Source organism: Phyllobates terribilis, unplaced genomic scaffold, assembly GCF_046119375.1.
Source record: "Phyllobates terribilis strain yellow unplaced genomic scaffold, ASM4611937v1 Scaffold_216__1_contigs__length_3321164, whole genome shotgun sequence".
In the NCBI taxonomy this organism is placed as follows: Eukaryota; Metazoa; Chordata; class Amphibia; order Anura; family Dendrobatidae; genus Phyllobates; species Phyllobates terribilis.
The window spans coordinates 3290290-3308702 of NW_027362976.1; positions in this window are offsets into that span (position 1 = coordinate 3290290).

Here is an 18413-nt window from a genome sequence, read left to right on the forward strand (position 1 = left end):
TCCCAGACCCGTTACAAAATGTACCAAAAAATATCCGAGGAAGCTTTTAAAAGATACTCAAACCAATGACAAAGGTTATCCTTTCTTTGTACAGGCGCAGAGCACCAGAGAATGGTGGATGCACGACGATTATAAAAACCCGTAGAGGAACACAGGAAATATTGGTGGACAATAGCTGGGTGGTCCCATATTCTCCACTCTTATCAAAAAATTTTAATTTTCATTTAAATGTAGAGTTCTGTAATACGGTACAGGCGATAAAATATATTTGTAAATATATTAATAAGGGTAGCGACAAGGCTATTTTTAACATCCGCCAGATAGGGAATGTTAACATTGACCCAAGAGATGAGGTGCAGACCTTTAGAAACGGCCGATATGTTAGTAGTAACGAAGCAACGTGGCGGATCTTAGGTCTGCCTCTGCACGATAGACACCCAACCGTCACTCATCTCGTGATTCATTTACCCAATGGCGAGAGGGTTTACTTTATGGAAAATAATTTTAGAGAGAGATTAGAAGCACCACCTAAAACTACACTAACTGCATTTTTCCTGTTGTGCCAAAGTGATACGTTTGCAAAAACATTACTTTACATTGACGTGCCTCACTACTATACTTGGAATGTGGCTCGGAAGCAATGAAAACGTCGTTTATAAGGAACACCTGTCGATGGCTGGCCAGGTGTGAAGGCAGGAGACGCTCTAGGTCGCATGTACACGGTGCACGTTAGCAATTTTGAATGTTATTGCTTGCGTATGCTGCTGAATGTAATAAGGGGTCCAACCAACTTCTCGGATTTAAAAACATTTGAAGGTCAAGAACTTGCAACTTTTCGGCAGGTGTGTGAGAAGATGGGGTTGTTGGAAGATGATAACCACTAGGATACCACCTTAGAAGAGGCCGTGCTATGTCGCTCCCCGGCGCAAATAAGAGAGCTGTTTGCCATATTGATATGCACTTGCGGTTTATCCAATCCTCTACAACTCTGGCACAAGTATAAAACTGCGTTATCAGAGGATATCATGCACAGATTTGAAAGAATGGATCACGTTAACGATGATCTCTGTTTCAATGAGGCGTTGGGGCTTATCGAGGACAAAATATTAATAATTTCTGGAAAGAAATTGTCCGATTTTAGTCTATCCTCACCGCGGCGTAGAGGAGAGCTGTCGAACGAGTTGATAAAAGAGCTAAGCTATGATACCAACCAGTTAGACGCTCACGTTTGCGAAACTGAGCCACGTTTGCTACCTGATCAAAGAGAGATTTATCACAAAATAGTAGGACGAGTTGAGAATGGTGAAGGCGGACTTTTTTTCCTTGATGCCCCGGGTGGTACAGGAAATACTTTCTTGCTTAATTTACTTTTAGCAAAAATTCGTAGCGGTCATAACGTTGCATTAGCTGTGGCTTCCTCTGGAATTGCTGCAACATTGCTAAGCGGTGGACGGATGGCACATTCAGTCTTTAAATTACCTCTTAATCTGGTGAACGAAGAAACCCCATCGTGTAATATCAGCAAGAGCAGCGCCCGTGGCCTCCTGTTGCAACAGTGCAAACTAATCGTGTGGGACGAGTGCACAATGTCACACAAACGCGCCATCGAAGCTCTTGATCGTTGTCTACAAGACTTACACAGTAAACAAACAATAATGGGTGGTGTGGTTGTTTTATTGGCTGGGGACTTTAGGCAAACTTTGCCTGTCATCGAGCGAGGCACTGCAGCAGACGAAATTAACGCATGTCTGAAATCCTCATATTTATGGACCAAAGTTGAAAAGCTGCACCTCACCACCAACATGCGTGTCCAGTTATTCAGTGATCTAGAGTCGGGCGCGTACGCTGAGAAACTGCTCGAGATCGGTGAAGGTCGAATCGAAACTGACGAAGAAGGTATGGTTCTATTCACTAACCAATTTTGTCATGTTGTGGATTCGGAAGACGCACTTATTGCTCAAGTTTTTCCAAATTTGCAACAAAACATCCACGATGAAAATTGGCTATGTGAAAGAACTATACTAGCACCAAGAAATGAAACAGTTGCGAAAATCAATAAAATTATCTTGGACCAAGTAACCAGCGATGCAACAACCTACAACTCCATCGACACAGTCATGTCATCTGAAGACTGCACGAGCTACCCCATCGACTATCTTAACTCTTTGGAGCTATCCGGGGTCCCATCTCATAAGCTCGAATTAAAGGTCGGTATACCCGTTTTTTTAATGCCCAACTTGGACGCCCCGAGATTATGTAATGGCACTAGATTGCGAGTCACTGAACTAGGCAGGCACATTGTAAAGGCCACAATTTTAACTGGAGAAGCTAAGGGTGAAAATATTCTTATACCACGCATCCCAATAATACCCAATAACTTACCCTTTAATTTCAAACGTTTGCAGTTCCCACTTAAAGTTGCATTTTCAATGACCATCAATAAATCGCAAGCGCAAACTTTGAAGGTAGCGGGGATACATTTAGGCACGCCCTGTTTTTCCCACGGTCAGCTATACGTAGCTTGCTCACGTGTTTCTAAATCGCAAAATCTACATATTTTCGCTGAACGAAAGAAATCAAATAACATAGTTTACAGGAGTATATTGCAGTAAAAACACATAGATAAATTACCTGCAGATGTCCATTATTCCAATTACATACTAATTCTTTACTAACACGAACAATATTAAACGCAAGTAACTTCAGTCCGTCCTGTTTATTAATCAGTGTTTAGTAATCCGTTTGTGATGAAATTTGATATGGATAATTTCAAGCCTGGGGAAGGACATAGGGCTACTTTTTATAAACACACCATACAGGCGAAGATTATATAAAACTGTAAACCTGATTGACTGACACACCTAGCGGTCAACGCACAGCCGAAACCATTGAACTTAGCATCTTGAAATTTGCAGATAGGTTCTATTATAGCTTAAATGAGCACTAAGAAAGGAATTTTGATAATTCCACCCTCAAGAGTTTCCCTCTTCATATTATAGGGGTTCAAAGATTGTATGGAATCCGTCAGTTTTGAAGTTAGACATCTGAAATTTTGGATGTACGAGTAACTAAATAAGATTATTTTTTTTTACTCTTAAGATTATTTTTTTTTACTATTAAGATTTTTTTTTTTTACTATTAAAATGATCTGTCATGAAACTTAATGTGGCAGACCAAATTAAGCTAGTGTTTTAATATTTTAATAAAGGCTGTGGCCAATCTTTTATCCACCAAGTCAATGTGTCAAGCAGTATTTGTTATGCGCTGTTTCGGTAGAGAGTTAGATTAATGTGTAATGCCTTTGCAATGTATCTGTAAAAATCGAAAGCTATACTATGGCTCTGTATGGCATCTGATTTTTTTTACGCACCCAGACTTGAATGTGCGAGTCTCATCTGATTTATAGAAGAAACCAGAGCACGCTGCACTATTTTTCTCACACAAATTCAGTGAAAAAAAATGTCTCATCTGCACTGTGTCACTGAATAACAATGGTCCGAGTGTGGTCCGTTATTTCAACAGACAGCACCCGGACCAAAAATACAATCCTGTGAATGAGCCCCAATCCTGGCTAGAAATCAGACATGAATTGCAGCAGCTGCTTACTGATGGTCTCCTGGCCAATCTCCTGCCAGCTTCCAGGATTTAAACCACAGAGAGGAAGCAGTCAGCAGATTGTGTGCTGTGATGAGGGCCTTTATGAGAGGGTGTAAAGATGGCAGCTGTGATGACCAGGGTAAGTGGAAGGGCTCTGGCGGGTGCAAGGGTTAAGTTACTTGCATGTTGTCTGGTTATAGGTAAATTCCACTTTTACATTGTGCTGCTGTTTTATGAGATTTGCATTGCTGGGTTCTTCATGGTTTATGTGGAGGCATGTCATTGTATGATTTTCCAATTTTCTTTTTTTTGTCTTATTGCTGAAACTAGAACTTGGCTTCTTCACTCTTTTTAGGCCATTTAAAAAAAAAAAAAACCCTTGTTGCTTACTGAAATTCCTGCTGTGACTTTGCTGCTTGCCTACAGGACTGAATACTGGGCTAGCTGAGGCCTAACCCTGACAGCACATGTAACTCCTTTAGTGATATGGGTTAGGATTAGTGATGAGCGAGCACAAAAATGCTCGGGTCGAGCAAATTGGAATACTCAGGTGCTCGACCCGAGCAACGAGCCCAATGTAAGTCTATGGGAAACTCGAGCATTTTTCAGGCGGCTCCCCCCCGGCGGTCTGCCGAGGGCCTAAAAATTGCCCAAATCGATGGGAACAGTGCTCAAATGACATGGGGAAGACCCCTGGAAGCATTTCTGACTCCCAGGTCACTGGTGTCTACAACGTTGTCAGAGAATTACACCACTTTTACGGACTCACAATAAAACATACAAAAACAAAACCAAAATGGATTTTCCTTGGAAATATATTAAGGAACATCCTTTCCAGGGTAATGATTGTATATAAGGCAAAATAAATAACAAAAAATACTCCTCCACACCTTGGGCTATGTTCACACGTAGCGTTTTTGATGCGTTTTTGCACTTTAGCATTGCTTTCAACAAAGACAAATGCATTCACTGGGAAATGTAATTTTAACATTTTACAACCTTATCTGGCCATGTGGTGTATGACACATCATCAGACACATGCATACAGTGCTGAAAAGACATGGGAACAGCATGGGGAAGACCTCTGGAAGCATTTCTGACTCCCAGGTCACTGCCTAAAAGTGTGGCCATCATAAGTGATCCTTGGCACATGCGAAGATGCCTCCCGCCATGCACCTGTCGTTGCAGACTTGCAACAATCACTGTCCACGTCCTTGTCCCAGTGCAGCGTTCAGTTGTCCCTACCCCATTCCTTGGAATGCAAGCGCAAGTATGCAGCCACCCACCCACAGGCTGCAATACTATACTGCCAAATTTTTCACAGCTGCTTGCACTTGAAAATGTGGCCTTTTAGGCTCGTGGAGGCGGAAGCTTTTGATAACCTCATGCAGGAGGCGGCCGGGTGTCCATACTCCTCTCCCCAGCCGCCACTGTTTCTCCCGGTGTCGTCTCCTCCTTCCACAAGCACGGTTACCACAACATTACCCGTGCCCTCCCCAGTGCACTTACTGGGAAGGACCGCCTAACCACAAACACGTGGACAGGTGAATGTGGCCAGGGAAGGTACGGAGCCAGTCCACAGCTTTTTCTGCTGAGTTGTATTTCACCACAGCCATATTCTTTAGCTTGGTGAAAGGACTTGGGAAACCACATCTACCCAGCTGTCATTTCTCCCAAGAAGTCCTCTAAAGCTGCTTTCACTTGAAATGTGGCCTTTTAGGCTCGTGAAGGCGGAAGCTTTTCATAACCTCATGCCAGCAGCGGCCGGGTGTCCAAACTCGGTCCCCAGCCGCCACTGTTTCTCCCGGGGTCGTCTCCGTCTTCCACAAGCACGGGTCCCACAACATTACCCGTGCCCTCCCCAGTGCACTTACTGGGAAGGACCGCCTAACCACAAACACGTGGACAGGTGAATGTGGCCAGGGACAGTACAGAGCCAGTCCACAGCTTTTTTTGCTGAGAGCTGTATTTAGCTCGGTGAAAGGACTGGCATAGAGGGAAATCGAATTTAAAGACACATAGAGCAGGGCCACAATAAAGACAAATTCCCATAAGAAAAGAGAGAGTTTGCTATACAGTTATAGGGTATGCAGTGAGTCCAACGGCTGACCAATTTTAGGAAAAACCCCACTAAGAATTTAAAGACACATGGAGCAGGGCCACAGTAACAAGGTACTGTTAGAACCTTGCTGTTAGGTTTTTTTTCCTTTGCTGGTCACGTGACTTTGTTGGCCTATTTAATCCTGCTCCGCCCTTCTGGCTTTGCTGGACTTCATTGTATATCTACTTTCTAGCTAGCCTGTGCTCTGTATCTACTCTGTTAGTTTGCTTGGTCTACGGACCTCTATGTTCTATCTATTTTGTTTGTTCGTCTGTCTGCTACTATTTCTGTTAGGAGGTGTCCCATATTCCTCCCAGTCCTTAGTACTTGTAGGGATTCCCTCCCCACATCTATAGGTCTTCGTACAGACTAGATTAGGACTTTAGCAGGTCTGATCGCAGGATCAGGTTCCCTGTTACATCGTAGGGATTCAGCTGAGTCTTATAGTAGGGACAGATCTCCTCTCTTTCCTTAGCTTTGGTAGCAGAACATAACAGTAAGTCCAGCCTGCAAATTCTCTAAGGAAAGATTTTTCTGTTCCATCATGGTGTCGGTTCAGGATTTGGCTCATCGCCTGCAGGGACTCTCTCTGGAAGTGGCCGAGCTCCGTCAGCACGTGAGTAACTGTCCTGGAGCACATTTCTTGGAGCCTAAGGTATGTTTGCCGGATTTATTTTTTGGTGAACACCGAGAATTTTTTTCATTTAAAAATGCTTGCTTATTGTATTTTCGTTTGAGACCTAAGTCCTCTGGGGATGAATCCCAGCGCGTAGGGTTCATAATGTCACTTTTGCGCAAAGAGCCTCAGGAGTGGGCCGTTTCTTTGCAACCTAGTGATTCATGCTTCAGATCAGTGGATAGTTTTTTTTCTGCTTTGGGACTATTATATGATGATCCTGACCGTGTCGCATCAGCTGAGACTGAGTTGAGACGTCTAAAACAAGGATCGGGTAATGTGGAAAAATATTGTACACATTTTCGTCGTTGGTCCACTCAAACAGGGTGGAACGATTCTGCTCTGAAAAGTCTATTTCTTGCTGGGCTCAGTGAAAGGGTTAAAGACCTGCTAATTGCTTATCCTACACCTGAGGATTTGCAACAGGCTATGCAATTAGCTATACGGGTGGATAGAAGACTGCGTGCTAGGGTTAATGAGAGCAAATCCTCTGCTATGTCAGTTTCTGGTTATGATAATGTGTGTACTAACAGTGGTGAACCGATGGAGATTGGATCGGTGGCACCTCGCTCTCAAGAAAAAGACCGTCGTTTTTCGGAAGGCTTGTGCTTCTATTGTGGAAAATCTGGTCATTTGATTAAAGGCTGTGAGCTTCGGATGAAGAAAGAAAAAAAAATGGTCAGTCACGCCCGTATTGCCTGTTTAAATTCCAAGGGTATATTTTTAGCTGCTTCCACGATTGCTCAGGAAAAATTAATGGAATTTCGGGTGTTTGTTGATTGCGGGTCTACACTGAATGTAATTGATGGGGGATTCGTGGAAAAACTCAATTTAAAACCTGAACCTTTATCATCCCCCATTGCTGTGGTTTCTGTGGATGGCTCCCCTTTGAAGAATATTACTCTCAAGGTCAGTGAATTTCCTCTCACTATTAATGGTGTTCACCATGAGAAATTGGATTTGGTAGTGTTGAATAACTTGCCTTCTCCAGTAATATTGGGTTTGCCCTGGTTAAAATTTCACAATCCTGTACTGGATTGGTCTACCAGTGAAATTAAATCCTGGAGCCATAAATGTTATGACAAGTGTTGTAATGGGCGTATTGCAGCTTTGGATAGGGGAGAATTGCCTGTTCCTATTCAGGATTTTTGGAGAGTTTTTTCTGAGAAGGAATCGCAGGTTTTGCCTCCCCATAGAGACTATGATTGTTCTATTGAATTTGTCCCTGGAGCGACTCTTCCTAAAAGTCGTTTATTTAACCTTACTATTCCTGAGAGGAAGGCTTTGGAGGAATACATACAGACAAGTTTGGCCGCCGGTCACATTAGGCCCTCTAAGTCTCCTGTGGCGGTTGGATTTTTTTTTGTAAAAAAAAAGGACAGCGGTTTACGTCCTTGTCTGGATTTTCGTGAGATTAACAAAATTACGGTACGCAATCCTTACCCACTGCCATTGATTCCTGATCTGTTTAACCAGTTATTGGGGGCCAAGTGGTTCTCTAAAATTGACCTTAAGGGGGCATACAATCTGTTGCGCATGAAGGAGTGTGATGAATGGAAGACTGCTTTTAACACTCCTGTGGGTCATTTTGAGAATCTGGTTATGCCTTTTGGTCTTACTAATGCTCCTGCATTTTTTCAGAATCTGATTAATGACATCCTTAGACCTTTGATCGGTAAAAATGTGGTTGTGTATTTGGATGACATTTTGATTTATTCGCCAGATCTGGAGTCTCATTGGCGGAGCGTGCGTGAGGTATTACAGTTATTAATGGACAATTCGCTTTTTGCTAAGCTGGAGAAATGTGAGTTCGCTGTACAGAGAATTAGTTTTTTGGGCTACATTATCTCCAGCAAAGGTTTTGAGATGGATCCGGTTAAGGTTCAGGCTGTGCAGGAATGGCCTAGGCCTATTGGTTTGAAATCGATACAGAGGTTTTTGGGTTTCGCCAATTACTACAGAAAATTCATAAAAAATTTTTCTAGTATTGTCAAACCTCTGACTGATCTCACCAGGAAAGGTGCTGATGCGGTTCAGTGGTCTTCTGAGGCCATTGAAGCTTTTGTGTATCTCAAGGAGAGGTTCACCTCTGCTCCCATCCTTATGCAGCCTGATGTTACTAGGCCGTTTTTGGTTGAGGTTGATGCTTCCTCTGTGGGGGTTGGTGCAGTATTGTATCAGGATAATGGGGATGGATTACATCCCTGTGCCTTTTTTTCAAAAAAATTTTCGGAGACTGAACTGAATTACGATATTGGTAATCGGGAATTATTGGCTATTAAACTCGCATTTGAACACTGGCGCCACTTCTTGGAAGGTGCGGAATTTCCCGTTCAGGTTCTTACGGATCATAAAAATCTGATATATCTTGATGCTGCCAAGCGCCTGAATGCCCGTCAGGCTAGGTGGGCACTGTTTTTCTCGCGGTTTAATTTCTCCGTTACTTACATCCCTGGTACTAAGAATGTTAAGGCGGATGCCTTATCTCGCAGTTTTTCTCCCATAGTCGGTGCTGAGAAAGAGGAAAACATTTTACAAGAAGGTGTTGTGATAGCTGCTTTAGACTCCGTTTTGGAAGATGAGATTCTTAAAGCTCAGGAGAATGCCCCATCTAACACTCCTCATGGGAGGTTGTTTGTGCCTGGGACCTTTAGGAGAGATTTGTTTGTTGAGTGTCACGAATCTCGGTTGGCAGGTCATCCCGGAATCTCTGAGACCAAGAGACTGGTGGGTCGCAGTTTTTGGTGGCCTGGATGGCAGAAGGAAGTCATTAAGTGGGTGCGCCAATGTACTATATGTGCTAGATCTAAGTCCTCACATACTCCTGCTGCGGGGTTGCTTTGTCCTTTGGAGGTCCCCAGTGCTCCTTGGACACATTTGGCTATGGACTTTATAACTGACCTTCCCCCCTCTGAGGGTTTTACTGTCATCTGGGTGGTCGTGGACCGTTTTAGCAAGATGTGTCACTTGGTTCCCTTCGTCAAACTGCCCTGCGCTAAAACTCTCGCTAAGGCCTTTGTCAAGGAAATTGTCAGACTTCATGGCGTTCCTACTGACATTGTTTCTGATAGGGGTCCTCAGTTCGTGGCTCGTTTTTGGCGTGCCTTTTGTGACAGGTTGGGAATTCATTTGTCGTTTTCGTCCGGATATCATCCTGAATCTAATGGCCAGACAGAAAGGAAAAACCAGGATGTTGAGCAGTTCTTGCGTTGTTTTGTGGCAGACAATCAAGAGGGGTGGTCTGAGTTTCTGCCACTTGCCGAATTTGCTCTGAACAATCATACATCTTCTTCTGCTGGTTGTTCGCCTTTTTTTTGTTGTTCTGGGAGACATCCGTCGTTTGGGTCGTTCTCCAAGTTGGGATCTGCCGTGCCTGAGGAGGAGAATTTTTCCGGTGATTTGGAAAGAGTTTGGACGGATGTGCGTGGTAATCTTCAGGAGGCCAACAGAAAATCTAAAGACTACTTTGATAGGAAGCGACAGGAGATTTTGTTCGCTGTTGGTGACATGGTTTGGTTGTCCTCTAGGAATCTGCGGTTGAGGATTCCTTCTAAGAAATTGGGTCCCAAGTTTGTAGGGCCCTTTAAGGTGCTTCAGGTTGTCAACCAATCTGCTGTTAGGTTGGAGGTTCCTACCTCCTGGAGAATTAATCCGGTCTTTCATGTCTCTCTGTTAAAAAAAGCTGTTGTGTCGGATGGTGACGCCTCTGCCTCTGTTCCTCCGGTGGTGGAGGACGGGGAATATGAAATTTCTCGCATCCTTGACTCTAGACGGTATAGAGGTAGTTTGCAGTATCTTGTGGCCTGGAAAGGTTTCGGACCCGAGGATAACTCTTGGGTGAGGTCAGATGATGTTTCCGCGTCCAGACTTATCAGAGCGTTTCACAGGAGATTTCCTGATAAGCCTGGTCCTAGGGGATCCGGAGGATCCTCTTAGAAGGGGGGGTACTGTTAGAACCTTGCTGTTAGGTTTTTTTTCCTTTGCTGGTCACGTGACTTTGTTGGCCTATTTAATCCTGCTCCGCCCTTCTGGCTTTGCTGGACTTCATTGTATATCTACTTTCTAGCTAGCCTGTGCTCTGTATCTACTCTGTTAGTTTGCTTGGTCTACGGACCTCTATGTTCTATCTATTTTGTTTGTTCGTCTGTCTGCTACTATTTCTGTTAGGAGGTGTCCCATATTCCTCCCAGTCCTTAGTACTTGTAGGGATTCCCTCCCCACATCTATAGGTCTTCGTACAGACTAGATTAGGACTTTAGCAGGTCTGATCGCAGGATCAGGTTCCCTGTTACATCGTAGGGATTCAGCTGAGTCTTATAGTAGGGACAGATCTCCTCTCTTTCCTTAGCTTTGGTAGCAGAACATAACAGGTACGACATGTTCCCATTAGAAAGGAGAGGGTCTGCTATACAGTTATAGGGTATACAGTGAGTCCAACGGCTGACCAGTTTTTAGGAAAAACCCCACTAAGAATTTAAAGACACACGGAGCAGGGCCATAGTAACGACAAATTCCCATTAGAAAAGAGAGAGTCTTCCATAGTGTTGGCCTATGCAGTGAATGCAAGGGCTGCCAAAAATTTGGAGGCACTTCAATGCCCCTTGGAAGAGACGTGGAGGAGGGCCTCATAAAAAAAAAATGTTTCCATTAGAAAGGAGCGGGCCTCCTATACTTGTAATGCCCATGCACTAAGTGTATGGGCTGACAAACATTTACCCCTGGGGGGTATACATGAACATACTGTATAAAAAAATTTTTTAACGGGCATCATAAACACCCTCTAAGAAAATTTTGTGGGTGTTGCATCACGGACCACGGTCACCATGGAGATATGGTGGTGGAGGATGAGGAGAAGGAGGAGGAAAAGAACAAATAGCCAAAATCAGGAAGCGTATACCCATGTGTGGGTGTGAAAAGGTGCATGGGAATACACCTCCCAAGAAAAGACACTGGATTTGAGTTTCTTATGCTGCTATCATTCGGTGTTGTTGAGAAGCCTGGCCCAATCCAGCCCTTGTTCATTTTTATAAGAGTCAGCCTGTCAGCATTTTCAGTTGACAGGCAGATCATTGATTTTTGGGCCTTCTGTGTAACTGCCAGGTACCACTGACCTAGATGCTGTACCGAAATCTCGCACATCAATCTGCTCATCTCTAGTGTCTAGCAGTGGCTGTCCCTATTGACTACACGTAAACCCTCAGTCATACTGATCATTCTATTATAATGGGAAGTCGGAAAAGATAAGTGTTGGCAGGACAAGTGTCTTGTCAATAGCCAACTCATGTCTATGGCCACCTTAGCATCCGGAAAGCCATTCTCCAACCTACCATAAAAATGGAGGATAGGTAAAGGCTGTTAGAGCCTCAGCTAAACCTCACGTAAAAGAAGTCATGTAACAGTTATTTTAAAATAATAATGTAAATAAAACACAAGTCCGGATAGATGTCATTTTCCAAAACTTTATTTAGCATTGACTTTTTAATTAAAATCATTAAAGTATAAACTCTATTTTAAATGTAAAAATAGCTGCAGGGGCAACAGTTTTTCTTCTGAAACTCCTTTGTGGTCAAGTTGTTCTGCTGTCAAAGGCCCTGCTTGTTCTTGGTCTTCCCCATCGTGCAAATTCTGAAGACCAGGATTGCTCCTCGGGGTCAGGCTTTTGTTGACCAGTCATGAGGTCAGAATGCCATGGAGATATATAGCCTTCAGTTTAGGAAAGCAAGAAGGGAATAAGATGAATGTGATGTACTGACAAGACAGAGCTAAAAAAACAATATGTATGAAATAATATGTGACGTTGCAAGTTGCACAAAAACTGGGCCACAATGACCAAAGTGCAGTAGCATTTAAGAGCTTACAAAATGCATGTTTTAAAGAGAAGCTGTCATTTGCCATTAATATGATTTTTTTTTCCAAAACAACTTCAGGGAAACAAAATCATTTAGACCAGGTAAAATATTTCCATATTTATGGCAAGTGACAGATCCTCTTTAAAGAAGAACTCCCGACAAACATATTATCTTGTAAACCTTTCTAGATACAGGGAAGGAAATAATTATTTGATTAATTGCTGTTTTTGTAAGTTTGCCCACTGACAAAGACATGAACAGTCTATAATTTTAAGGGTAGGTTAATTTTAACATTGAGAGATAGAATATCCCCCCAAAAAATCAAGAAAATCACATTGTATAAATTAGATACATTTATTTGCATTTTGCAGTGAGAAATAAGTATTTGATCCCCTACAAACCATTATGAGTTCTGGCTCCTACAGACTAGTTAGACGCTCCTAATCAACTTGTTACCTGCATTAAAGACAGCTGTCTTATATAGTCACCTGTATAAAAGACTCCAGTCCACAGACTCAATTAATCCGTCAGACTCTAACCTCTACAACATGGACAAGACCAAAGAGCTTTCTAAGGATGTCAGGGACAAGATCATAGACCTGCACAAAGCTGGAATGGGCTAAAAAAAACAAAAGTAAGACGCTGGGTAAGAAGAAGACAACTGTTGGTGCAATAGTAAGAAAATGGAAGAAGTACAAAATGACTGTCAATCGACATCGATCTGGGGCACCATGCAAAATCTCACCTCGTGGGGTAGCCTTCATCATGAGGAAGGTGAGAGATCAGCATAAAACTAGGGGAGGAGGGAACTTGTTAATGATCTCAAGGTAGCTGGGACCACAGTCACCAAGAAAACCATTGGTCGGGCGAGTACAGAGTATCTTCAGCATGCTCGGTGATATGTTTGAATCACTCCCATGTGCATGATTTGCGACTGTTTGACAGCTTTAATACATGTGAAGAATGCTTGTTTCTTAAGCATTCCTCACATGTATTAAAACTGTCAAAGAAGCACGCTGAAGATACTTGGTACTCGCCCGAGCATACTCGTCGAAAGGGTTAACTGAACATACTCGCTCATCACAAGTGCAGGCCCATCTGAAGTTCGCCAATGAACAACTGTATGATTCTGTGAGTTATTGGGAGAAGGTGCTGTGGTCAGATGAGACAAAAATTGAGCTCTTTGGTATTAACTCAACTCGCTGTTTTTGGAGGAAGAGAAATGCTGCCTATGACCCAAAGAACACCATCCCCACTGTCAAGCATGGAGGTGGAAACATTATGTTTTGGGGGTGTTTCTTTGCTAAGGGCACAGGACTACTTCACCGCATCAATGGGAGAATGGATGGAGCCATGTACCGTAAAATCCTGAGTGACAACCTCCTTCCCTCCACCAGGACATTAAAAATGGGTCGGGGCAGGGTCTTCCAGCAAGACAATGACCCAAAACATACAGCCAAGGCAACAAAGGAGTGGAGGGAGTTGAAACTCCGAGTTGCCAATCGACAGCCTCAAAATCTGAATGATTTAGAGATGATCTGCAAAGAGGAGTGGACCAAAATTCCTCCTGACATGTGCGCAACCCTCATCATCAACTACAAAAAAAGTCTGACTTCTGTGCTTGCCAACAAAGGTTTTGCCACCAAGTATTAAGTGTTGTTTTCCAGAGAAATCAAATACTTATTTCTCACTGCAAAATGCAAAGAAATTTATCTAATTTATACAATGTGATTTTCTTGATTTTTTGGGGGGATATTCTATCTCTCAATGTTAAAATTAACCTACATGCGGCCCGGCGTCTCTTTGCCACCAAAACACACGGCCTGGCATCGCGTGCCACCAGAGCACACGGCTCAACTCCCACGTGCCAACAAAACACGTAGCCTGGTTTCCGCTTGTCACCGAAGCATATGACCCAGCATCCGTATGCCACTGAAGCATATGGCCACATAATTGAATGTCACTGAAACATATGGCCCCGTGTCCATGTGCCACCAAAGTACATGGACCAACATCCACATGCCACCGAAGCTCATTGACCGACATCTGCCTGACACCGAAGCACATGGCTAAATGTTTGCAGCACAGTTAAATCCACTGATAGAGAATATAATGTCATGCTATGGGTCATCTATGTACGTATATAAGAATATGACAAGCTATCAACATATGAAATTATAACCAAACTGTAGATAATAATACAACCGCTAACATACAGTATGTTATCAGAAAATGAATTACTGGAGAGCTTACCCTCCAGGTCACACTCATTGGCAATTGGTCTGCCTCTGATTTTTTTTTCCACCAAAGCACAAGGCCTGACATCCGAGTACAAACGAAGCACACTGCCCAAAGTCCATGTGCTATTGAAGCACAAAGTCCGACGTCCGCGGGCCACCGAAGCACAAAGAACAGCGTCCATGTGCCATAGAAGCACAAGGTCCTCGAGTTTGAGTCCCACTGAAGCACAGGGCTCGGCATCCGGGTGCCACCGAAGCACACGGCCCCACGTCCAGGTACCACCGAAGCACACAATCCCATGTACGGGTGCCACCGAAGAACACGGCCCGGCATCTGGTTGCCACCAAGGTGCATGGCCCCGCGTACATGTGCCATTGAAGCACAAGGCACCGCGTACGGGTGTTAGAACTCTCCTGTTAGGTTTTTTCTATCTTGCTGGTCACATGACCTTTTTTGCCTATTTAGTCCTGCTCCGCCCTCCTGGCCTTGCTGGACTTCATTGTAATTTCTACTCTTAAGCTAGCTTGGTGCTTAGTTACCTTTCTCAGTCAGTTTTCCTAGGTCTTCGGACCTTTGTTCTATGTTGTGTGTTTGTCTTTTACTGCTACAATTTCTGCTAGGAGGTGTCCAACTTTATCCCAGTCCCTAGTTCTTGTAGGGATCCCTTTCTTGCATCTATAGGTCTTCGTACAGACTAGCGAGGACTTTAGCGGGTCTGATCGCAGGATCAGGTTCCCCGTTACATCGTAGGGATCAAGCTTATTTCTATTGTAGGGACAGATCTCCTTTCTTTCCTTAGTACTTGTAGCAGATCATAACAGTAAGTCCAGCCCAAAATTATCTCTAAGGAAAGACTTCCAGTTTCCATCATGGTGTCGGTTCAGGATTTGGCTCAACGCCTGCAGGGACTCTCTCTGGAGGTGGCCGAGCTCCAACAACACGTGAGTAGCTGTTCTGGAGCACATTTTGTGGAGCCAAAGGTACGTTTGCCTGATTTATTTTTTGGTGATCAACAAGAATTTTTTTCCTTTAAAAATGCTTGTTTGTTGTATTTTCATTTGAGACCCAGATCCTCTGGTGATGAATCACAGCGCATAGGGTTCATAATGTCACTTTTGCGCAAGGAGCCACAGGGATGGGCCTTTTCTCTCCAACCTAGTGATCCATGCTTTAGATCAGTGGATAGTTTTTTTTCTGCTTTGGGTTTGTTGTATGATGATCCTGATCGTGTCTCATCAGCTGAGACTGAATTGAGACGTTTGAGGCAGGGATCAGGTAATGTGGAAAAATATTGTTCTCACTTCTGTCGGTGGTCTGCCCAGGTGGGGTGGAATGATTCAGCTTTGAAAAGTTTGTTTCTTGCGGGGCTAGGTGATAGGGTTAAGGATTTGCTGATTGCTTATCCCACACCTGGAAACTTGCAGGAGGCAATGCAATTAGCTATACGGGTGGACAGGAGACTGCGTGCAAGGGTTAATGAGAGTAAATCCTCTGCCATGTCAGCTCCGAGTCTTGAGAGGGTCTGTACTGACATTGGAGAGCCGATGGAGATTGGGGCGATGGCACCCCGCTCTCAGGAAAAAGACCGCAGGTATTCTGAAGGTTTGTGCTTTTATTGCGGGAAATCTGACCATTTTATTAAGAACTGTGTGCAACGTATGAACAAAGAAAAAAAAAAGGTCATGTGACCAGCAAGATAGAAAAAACCTAACAGGAGAGTTCTAACAGTACCCCCTCTTCTATGAGGATCCTCCGGATCCCCTAGGCCCAGGCTTATCAGGAAACCTCTTGTGAAATGCTCTGACAAGTCTGGAAGCAGAAACATCATCCGCCCTCACCCATGAGTTATCCTCGGGTCCGAAACCCTTCCAAGCGACGAGATACTGCAAACTCCCTCTATACCGTCTAGAATTTAGGATGCGGGAAATTTCGTATTCCCCGTCCTCCACCACCGGAGGAACAGTGGCAGAGGCGTCACCATCCGACACACAAGCTCTTTTCAACAGAGAAACATGAAACACCGGATTAATCTTCCAGGAGGTAGGAACCTCCAACCTAACAGCAGATTGGTTAACTACCTGAAGCACCTTAAAGGGCCCTACAAACTTGGGACCCAATTTTTTAGAAGGAATCCTCAACCGCAGATTCTTAGAGGACAACCAAACCATGTCACCAATAGCAAACAAAACCTCTTGCCGTTTCCTATCAAAGTACCTCTTAGATTTTTTGTTAGCCTCCTGAAGATTACCACGCACATCCGTCCAAACTCTCTCCAAATCACCGGAAAAACTCTCCTCCTCAGGCACAGCCGATACCAATTTGGAGAATGACCCAAAAGACGGATGTCTCCCAGAACAACAAAAAAAGGCGAACAACCATACATCCTCTTCTGCTGGTTGTTCGCCTTTTTTTTGTTGTATTAAAACTGTCAAACAAGCACGCTGAAGATACTTGGTACTCGCCCGAGCATACTCGTCGAAAGGGTTAACTGAACATACTCGCTCATCACAAGTGCAGGCCCATCTGAAGTTTGCCAATGAACAACTGTATGATTCTGTGAGTTATTGGGAGAAGGTGCTGTGGTCAGATGAGACAAAAATTGAGCTCTTTGGCATTAACTCAACTCGCTGTTTTTGGAGGAACAGAAATGCTGCCTATGACCCAAAGAACACCATCCCCACTGTCAAGCATGGAGGTGGAAACATTATGTTTTGGGGGTGTTTCTTTGCTAAGGGCACAGGACTACTTCACCGCATCAATGGGAGAATGGATGGAGCCATGTACCGTAAAATCCTGAGTGACAACCTCCTTCCCTCCACCAGGACATTAAAAATGGGTCAGAGCAGGGTCTTCCAGCAAGACAATGACCCAAAACATACAGCAAAGGCAACAAAGGAGTGGAGGTAGTTGAAACTCCGAGTTGCCAATCGACAGCCTCAAAATCTGAATGATTTAGAGATGATCTGCAAAGAGGAGTGGACCAAAATTCCTCCTGACATGTGCGCAACCCTCATCATCAACTACGAAAAAAGTCTGACTTCTGTGCTTGCCAACAAAGGTTTTGCCACCAAGTATTAAGTGTTGTTTTCCAGAGGAATCAAATACTTATTTCTCACTGCAAAATGCAAATACATTTATCTAATATATACAATGTGATTTTCTTGATTTTTTGGGGGGATATTCTATCTCTCAATGTTAAAATTAACCTACCCTTAAAATTATAGACTGTTCATGTCTTTGTCAGTGGGCAAACGTACAAAAACAGCAAGGGATCAAATAATTACTTCCTTCACTGTATGTACAGTATGCTATGTAGTATTATCGTGTTACAATACTTACTGATCACCTTCTACCCCAGTTTTCAGTGCCGCCTAGGTTCATGAAAAGCTGTTAGAATTTTTTTGGGCACCGCCAAATCTTTGTTGAATTAGTCCATAACCCCAATCTTATGAAACCTTTTCTTCATCCCAATTGAGCTTAATGGCATATGGCTGAAAGAGATCTTCCCCATCAGAATCACCCTACATATAAACTTCAGGGAATCCAACAATGGCTAAAAATTTCTGACCATCACATCACACCGCATTCACCTTTCCATCTTCCGGTAATCAACTTGACAGCCGGCAGCCTACACTGCCCTATTAGCGAGTCCACTTGTATTCCTATATAGGACAGTCTTGAAAATGGAAAATATTTTTTTTGTGAATTCCATTAATAATTTCTCCTCTGCTTCCTCACTACCTGTCTAAGTCTGTCTTCGCTGCCAAGACTTAGGTTAAAAAAAACAAAAAACATCCACGTACTCTCCTTCCCTGATGCTCTTACTACAAATGTATAAGTGGATGACAATGAACACACCCTGCGCTGTGACTAGTATCTCACTGTTCTGAGCTTTCAGCCATGTAGTGATCACCTCTTTCTTATAACACTTCACAGCTTTCAAACACTT